At 47.4% G+C, this 8556-nt stretch overlaps 1 long non-coding RNA gene across 3 annotated transcripts in view; it reads right to left on the bottom strand.

Moving 5' to 3' along the window:
* Positions 1-1710: 1710 nt before the first annotated feature.
* The window catches only part of LOC309835716, a 58719-nt gene continuing 51873 nt past the window's right edge, over positions 1711-8556 (bottom strand). For all 3 annotated transcript variants that reach the window (XR_014298040.1, XR_014298041.1, XR_014298042.1), the window contains one exon: positions 1711-2254. This is a non-coding gene — a long non-coding RNA (uncharacterized lncRNA). The remainder of the gene's footprint in view (positions 2255-8556) is intronic.

Genomic DNA, 8556 nt, shown 5'->3' with positions numbered 1-8556 from the left:
TAAGAATTCCTTCTAATAAATATTATGCTTTCGACCCACTGGAAAGCAAAACTTTCCAGTCAACAAAAAGTCAACAAATCTTTAAAGTCAACAAATCTTTATTGAACAGACGTCTCAGAGTTCCCCAGTGCTGGTGCCCATGTCGGAATTAATCTGGACCTACTCCTTCCGAGCATTTGCTAAATTACACTAATTTACACAATAGTGTTAATGGGTGACAATTAATGCGTTATCTCTTCAAGGGCATTTGTATTTACAGTTAGAGAATATCTGACTGGCAGGAGGATGGGAAGCTGAGAGGAGTCTTCGTGCACCAGGACCTCCGCAGCCTTTGTCTGGGGTTTTCCTCTCTGATTTCAACACTGAGTCTGACAAGAGACTAGCACCAGCTACCCTGAGAGCTGGAGATCTGAGCTCATCTGACAAGAGGGAACCACAAGGCGACTAAAGTTCGTCCTGGTTAAGTTGTGGGTTTAGAGCACGGAATTAGCCTGGTCTGGACTCAACTTCCAGGGAACCGTCACTTACGAAATCTTAAACCTGTGTTATCAGACAGGTTTTTAATTTCTCTAAACCTCAGTTTCTTCATCTGTGAACTGGGGGTGATATTCACAACAATTTTGTTAGAATTCAGAGTAACACGTTAAGATCTCAGCACAGGGCTGGAACACGGAAAGTACTCGGTAATTGGTAGTTATTCCCGTTTCATGTTGGGAGTTGAGACGCATTCGTTCTGAACTCATAACATCTCAGACTGGAAGGGACCCTCGAGGTCCCCCGATCCAACCGCAACTGCCAGCCCCCAGCCACGCAGTCTGTGCGGGGCACCTCCTAAGACACGTTGGACTTAAAACCCTTCCAATCGGGACTGTTGCCAACAAAGGGGAAGAGACGGGTAGGTGGTGTGAAGGCACACTTGCTAAAATGGGTTGTAAGAAAATAGAACCTGATATTTCTTGCAGGCTTGGTTTTCTGAGCAGAGCACTGGTGCCAGTCGTCCTCCTGGATCAGAAGGGAAACTCCCCTCTAAGGTGATACTTTCTGAAGGGCACTTTGAAAACAACCCTCTCCCCAATCCCTTATAAACCACAGCTGTTAAAATCCAGAGGTACCCGGTTAGCTGCGAAGGATTTCTTTCCAACACAGCTAATAAATGAGACGCTGCTAGGAGAACCTCGGCACGCACCGCTTAAGCCCGGGTCTTGCACTGTGACACTCAGCTGGGGCCTGGCGCCAGCCAACATGCTCATTGACGCATTGAAGTTTACGCCAGGAATCACAACAGTGCCACCTGCATTCCGGCTGCGAAGAGCGAGCCTGCCAGGAAAAGTCAGCCCCGGCTTTGCATGTCCTTCCCCAGCGCCTGGGGCTGGAGGACACAATTAGCTATCAGCTCCACCCCCCACCTGCCACTCGACCTTGGTCATGAGTCATCATCCTCCCTGGGTCTCAGTGTTTTGCCAGCCAAGTGGTGACAATCGTGATCACCTGCCTCCCTCACCTGATCATTAGGGCTCTAATGGATTTCATTTTCAGAGAGTGTTTTCACATCCTTGACAGGCCATGGCTACCCGGTGTCAGGAAAAAGCCATTATCATTATTGACCTCAGAACCAAAAGTGGGATGCTTTTTCAGGCTTCCGTGCTAATTAAGATGGTAATATCTAACCTTTATACAATGCTTTCCAACACATGCACACACACAAATATCTAAAAGTTCACGATTTTGAAATATGAGTTTATTGTGCACGATTTTGAAATATGAATTTACTGTTGCAACTGCTTTCTTGGAAAGGCAACGTGCTTCAGTGTAGCCATTTACGATGAAGAGTTGCTCCAAAGATGCTCAGTCCAGATGGCCAGAGCTGGCCTCTGCTTCTCAGTTCATTAAACAGTCTCCCTTTCACCAACAGGCCTCTCATTGTAAGGCAGCCCGGGCCGCAGCTGATGTCAAAGGCCCCATTCTCTGGCGGCTGGATTGTTCTCATGAAGCGTGCCCACACGCGTTCTGTGGCAGATAGGGACGGGGCTGGCACTGCAGATGTCGCTGCCACCGCCACTGTCACTCTCCCCATCACACGCTCTTGGGTGTCTTTCCAGAGACTGGCACAAAGCTCAATTCAGAGTTTGCCTTTGACCGATGCGCACTTGGCCTGCAGATGGACGGGGGAGAAGAAAAAGACGTCCCAGTGTGTCTCCGCGCTGGCCTGGGAAAGTTTGGGAATTCCTGGCTTAGTTACCAGCCTCTACTCGGGCTGAAAAAACAAATCAGAAAGTTGCCAGTGGTTTCATTCAGCCTACAAAACCAAGTTAATGCAACTCTGTGAGTGAGACCATCAATGGACAAAAGTCAGGAAATCCAAGTCTGCCCTTCCCACAGCCCGTGGAGCCCTCCACACATGGGGGACCGTGCCGCTGCCTGGACCGCGAGGTACATCCTTGCCAAAGCACAGAGCCGCCCGGGGCCGTCCTGGGAATATGCCCACCGCGAGGGGTTTGGCCAAGGGGAACACGGGCTCTGCATTCATTACGACTTCAGCTCTAAAATGATTCACTTATTGAAAGAATGCCATTTACAGCAATATGGATGGACCTAGAGATTGTCATACTAAGTGAAGTAAGTCAGAGAGAGACAGATATTATATGATCTCACTTATATGTGGAATCAAAAAAAATGATACAAATGAACTTATTTACAAAACAGAAAGGGACTCACAGAGAATGAACTTATAGTTACCAAAGGGCAAGGGGAGGGATAAGTTAGGAACTTGGGATTAACAGATACACACTACTATATATAAAATAGACAACAAGGACCTACTGTACAACACAGGGAACTATATTCAGTATCTTGTAATAACCCATGATGGAAAAGAATCTGAAATATACATATATATAAAGCTGAATATATATATATATATATTATACGTATATATAACTGAATCACTTTGCTGTACACCTGAAACTAACACAACTTTGTTAATCACCTATTCTTCAATTTAAAAAAAAGAAACTGGAAAAATAATATATCACATATTGACTGAAAAGTACACACATGGTAAGTGAGCAGCGCGCTGAGTTTTTACAGCATGAACACCCCATGGAATCAGCACTCGGTCACGAAACGGAGCAGAGCCAGCACTCAGAAGCCCTGGATGTGCCTCTTCTCAGCCTCCAACTTGATGATAAAACCAGATCATAAAAATTAACAGAAAGTATGATGTAAATGGAGTCTGAGACCCTAGAGGAGATCAGAAAATCTTACTTGAAAGTATTTCCTGGAATTGAGCTGCACTTGGTGGGAAGCGGGTGGTAGTCCTATCGCTAGAGTTTACACCCAGCACAGGGGAGACAGAACGTGTTTCCTCCGAGAGGTTCCTTAGGGCCCATCTTCCGAGAGGGACGTAGGGCACCCGATATCCTTTCCCCCCGCAGGCAGATACTCCTGGTAAAGGAAACACATATAGCAGATGGTCTCTACCAAGGACGCACCTCAGAAGCTCTGTCAAGGGGGTCAGCGCTGGGCCCACCCAGGCCTCTGAGTCGGAGCTTCTGGACAATGGTCTGACCACGTAAATCTCAAAAACTTCCCAAGGAGATTCCAGAGTGCAGCCCTGGGTGAGAACAACTCTCTTAAACTGTTATTCATTTTTCTCTTTCATTAAACAAATACCTTCAGAGCCCCTTCCCTCCAACAGATCAAAGGAGGAAGGTTCAGGAAGGCCCAGGAGGGCACGGTGAGGGGGCTTAAGTTAGTGTCTCCCCCTCCTGACTTTAGCTGGGCTGATTCTCCCTAATCAGATGCTGCTTGGCTGTAAGTACCCACAGAGCCAGTCAAAGCCAAGGGCTCTGCCTCCCCCGACCTCACAAGATCACTTCCTTTTTGTTTGTAACTCCAGGCTTTGCATGTACCTGAAATGCAATCTTTCCTCTCATCTACACAGCAAACTCCTACACATACTGCAAGATCCTAATGAAATGTTCCTACTCCATATACATTTCCTGACTTAGTCCTTCTTCTATGCCCCCAACATCCCAGCAATGGCCCCTGTACGGCTCCTACCACACCACACTGTAATTACCCTTTGTGATGCCTGCCCCACTGAATGGACTGAGGTTTTCCTTTTTCTACATCTGCATCCTTGGGGCCTAGGATGGAAGCGGGGAAGTGCTGAATAAACAGATAACAAATGGATGGGTGCATGGGTGCATGGAGGCATGGGTACAGAAAGTGCTTTGTAATGTGCAAACTTCTATTTCTATTTGTTCCATAACTAGCAAGCAGATGGCTCTCTGGAACTCACATTTTCCTTTTTATGTAGACTCCCAACCTTCCTTCCCACCTTTTAAGTAAACGGCCAATTCTTTTCCATTTCAACAATAACTCTACACCTTCACTGTGTCATTGTTAGCAAAATGTCATCTTTCTCTTTAGCATCATTATGCTCTCACTCATTTCCAAAGTCTAAGCTTCCAATGGGCCTTTTGCCTCTTTCTTTTACCCCAAAAGGAGCAAACAGAGCCCTTGGAATTAACATCTAGAAAGTGTGCCTGAGAACCGCCAGCCAGGAAACAATGGCATTGCGGCCACCCCTTGTCTACACTGTCATTTAGCAGGTGGTTCAGTTCCTGCCAGGTGTGTATACACAGCAAGTGATTTCTTGGGAAGAATAAACCACCAGCAGCCCGTGCAGTGGTGGTAAAGCTGAGAGCCCTGGGGCAGGGCTCTTCCATAGGAGCCAGTCGTTTCCTCGATGGAAGAAATGTCTGGGAATCAGAGTCCTAGCATCCGAGGCATTTCTACATTCCAAAAGCAGCCACGTAGCAGAAGCATGGTCAAAATAAGGCATTTGAGGGCTTCCCTGGTGGCACAGTGGTTGAGAGTCCACCTGCCGATGCAGGGGACGCGGGTTCGTGCCCCGGTCCAGGAGTATCCCACATGCCGCGGAGCGGCTGGGCCCGTGAGCCATGGCCGCTGAGCCTGCACGTCCGGGGCCTGTGCTCCGCGACGGGCGAGGCCACAGCAGTGAGAGGCCCACGTACCAAAAAAAAGAAAAAAGAAAATAAGGCATTTGAGGATGTGAAGAAAATGGAATAAAAATTGTAATGGTTAGAAGAAGAGAGAATTGAACGGTTGGAGATAAGCAATGTTAACTAGGGTTACTCCTCTCCGAGGGGAAGCCAGCGTGGGAACACGTAAAGAAAGCACGTATTAAGATCACCCTCGGGCTTCCCTGGTGGCGCAGTGGTTGAGAGTCCGCCTGCCGATGCAGGGGACGCGGGTTCGTGCCCCAGTCCGGGAAGATCCCACATGCCGCGGAGCGGCTGGGCCCGTGAGCCATGGCCGCTGAGTCTGCACGTCCGGAGCCTGTGCTCCGCAACAGGAGAGACCGCAACAGTGAGAGGCCCGCGTACCGCAAAAAAAAAAAAAAAAAAAAAAGATCACCCTCATGTGTGTCCCAGAAAGAATAAGGTCACAAGTACCTGCAAAGGACAGCATCACCAAATGGGAGGTGCTGGAGAGCCTGAACACTGTGCCTGCCTAGACTCCCCTCCACAGTGGTACACGAGGTACTGAGCAAAGTGCCTCACATCTCTACTGCCCTTTGTTTCCTCATCTGAAGACATTAAGAAAAACACCAGAACGTCCCTAGTGGTGCAGTGGTTAAGAATCCACCTGCCAATGCAGGGGACATGGGTTCGATCCCTGGTCCAGGAAGATCCCACATGTCACGGAGCAACTAAGCCCATGCACCACAACTACTGAGCCTGCGCTCTAGAGCCCGCGAGCCACAACTGCTGAAGCCCATGTGCCACAACTACTGAAGCCCAGACGCCTAGAGCCCGTGCTCCGCAACAAGAGAAGCTACCGCGATGAGAAGCCCACACACCTCAATGTAGAGTAGCCCTCGCTCGCTGCAACTAGAGAAGGCGCACACGCAGCAATGAAGGCCCAACACAGCCAAAAATAAAATTAAAAAAAAAAAAGGAAGAAAGAAAAACACCAGCAGCCTACACTCACTGAAACCTTACCCTGTGCCAGGGGCTACTGCAAGCACTTCGTGTATTAACAACGAACTTTTGAAATGAGAAGGCTGAGTCACAGAGAGTAAAGTACTTTGCTCAAGATCCCAAGGCTGAGTAGTAGCGGGGGCCAAGACTGAACAGCTACCTTACACCACGTCTTACCTATCTATCTATCTGTTTCTGTGAAAGCTAAGTCACCTGTTTCAAGCACTTAATTTAGTGCCTTTGCCATGAGAAACACTCAGTAAAAATTATCTCATCACCAGCATCAACCTCGTGGCCACCACTGATGAAACCAAGCAGAACAGCTGCATTTGCTGGGTTCCAAGTCTTGGGTGCTTAGGTTCTTTTTTTTTTTTTAACTAAATCTTTTGTAGATCTTCATCAAATAATGTAACCTGTAAGCTAAACACCAGATACCTCAGAGCAGCTTAAAGAAAAATTAAGGGTGACATAGGCAAATATTTTTTTCTTGTAGTAATTGATAGCTTTGTAGCTTGACTCCATAAACTTGGCTGCATGACTCACTAAGACTTGAAGACATGTTTCATACTATTTGGATTCCTTCCACAGGACACCATCGAGCCAGGGGAAAAAGATTTATATGCAGTCCTTACCGTGGTGTACATATTTGGGGCATGTATTTGGGCTTTTCTCCAGAAATCATGCTAGTGTATCTTGTCTAGTAAGAGATACTGGATGCCATTCAAACCAGGTGTTATTTCACAGGTCACCTTCCTGTTTTTCAAGATGTTTTAGTTCCTTACAGAGTGGCTTGGTGGTTTTCACTTGGTTGGCGTTGATTCTGAGTGGATGGGCCCTTCAGTCACGCTCCCTAAATCCAAAAGGAGACTCTTTTAGTTGCTCGGGCCGCCGTAACAGAGTACCATGGACCGGCTGGCTTAGACAACATTCATTTATTTCCTCACAATTGTGGATGCTGGACGTCTGAAATCAAGGTGTCAGCAGGGTAGGTTTCTGCAGAAGTCTTTCTCCTTGGGCTTGCTTGGCCACCTTCTCCCTGCGTCCTCACATGGTCTTCCCTCTGTGCGTGTCTGTGTCCTAATTTCCTCTTCTAAGGACAGCAGTCATACTGGATGAGGGCTCACCCTAATGACCTCATTTAAACTTAATTACCTCTTTAAAGGCCCTGTCTCCAAATAAAGTCACATTCTCAGACACCGGGGGTTAGGACTTCAGTGTAGGAATTTTGGAGGAACACAACTCAGCCCATAACAGAGACTTAGAGAGATGGGAAGAGAGAATCCCACACAGAGGTGGCTTTGATTCCAGGAACAAACATTCCTTGGAGCCCACGGTTTGTAAAACACTGTAAGTCTAGCTTCTGATGCTGCCCGTCTCCTCTATATCCGTCTCCAGGAACTAGTCCAAGGGAAGTGCCATCCCAGCAAAGTTTCCAGAACCTTCTGTTGCATCTCCATAAACTTCTTGAACCCTGCTGGCCACACCTTGGTGTCCTGCCCAGCAGACTCTGCACCGCCACGTTCAGCGCGATTCCCGGGAACACAGGGTTCTTGTGTATAGCATGTTGGCACCAGTGCTGAAGTCAACCCTCAGCCAATACGGCTAAGCAAGCTGGAAGTAATCCATCCTCTCAATAGCTGCTATAATTTTAGTACTTATTTACTACAAACATTGAATTTTGCCTTCAGGCCTCACAGAGAACAGCCCTGACAACTTCCAGAAACATATTTGAAATGCCTAACATAGCGCACACAGCTGACTAGAAACACTCCTAGTGCGAGTGACAGGAATGTTTAGAAGTGGAGGGTGTGAGGCCGTGAATCCAAGAGGGAAGCTCTCCAGGTCTGCCCCTGGTCACCCTGTCCCACTTATGACTTCTGATTTGGGCCCAGAGACCTGTAACCCTGACTCTGCAGAGACTTTAGGCCCCTGTCTCTTTCCGTATCAGTGAAACAGGGATTAAAACTATATCGTTCTCTTCCCCCCAAACTATTGTAAAACCATAAAAATGAGATGGAACTCGAAAACAAACTTGGTAAAAGGCAAAATAGACTAAATTCAAAATAGACTAAATAATATGATTTTAATTATAACCGTCTAAACCAATTTAAATCCATCAAATGCGTCATTTTTATTCTGGCCTTGTTTACTAGTTTATACACCTTACCAGGTAAAGACTAAATGGCTCCTACAGTAAAAGTTCTATATTCAGGCCCATGAGAGGATTTAGATCTATGCTTTCATTGCCCTTAGGCTATCTTGACTGACTCCTGAAGTCTCTGGACTTCCATACTGCAGGATAGAAAAAGAAGAGCTCATTGTAACTTCACAGACTCCGAGAGCTGGCTGTAGTACAACATACGACCACCAGGGGACAGCATAGACCTGATGCTGCTTTAGACTTCACTAGGTTTGGGCCACTTGCTTTCTCTAGTGTCAAAGTGCCCTCCCTTCCCCCAGGAAAACCTCTCTGCGCTGCAGGATCTGGAAGTGCCCCAGGCGCAGCGGCACACAGCCCCCGGGAGCAGGCCCTCGGCCTGAGCTG

Source organism: Grampus griseus (assembly GCF_964374135.1).
Source record: "Grampus griseus genome assembly, chromosome: 17".
NCBI lineage: Eukaryota > Metazoa > Chordata > Mammalia > Artiodactyla > Delphinidae > Grampus > Grampus griseus.
This window is presented reverse-complemented; position numbering and strand designations above follow the sequence as displayed.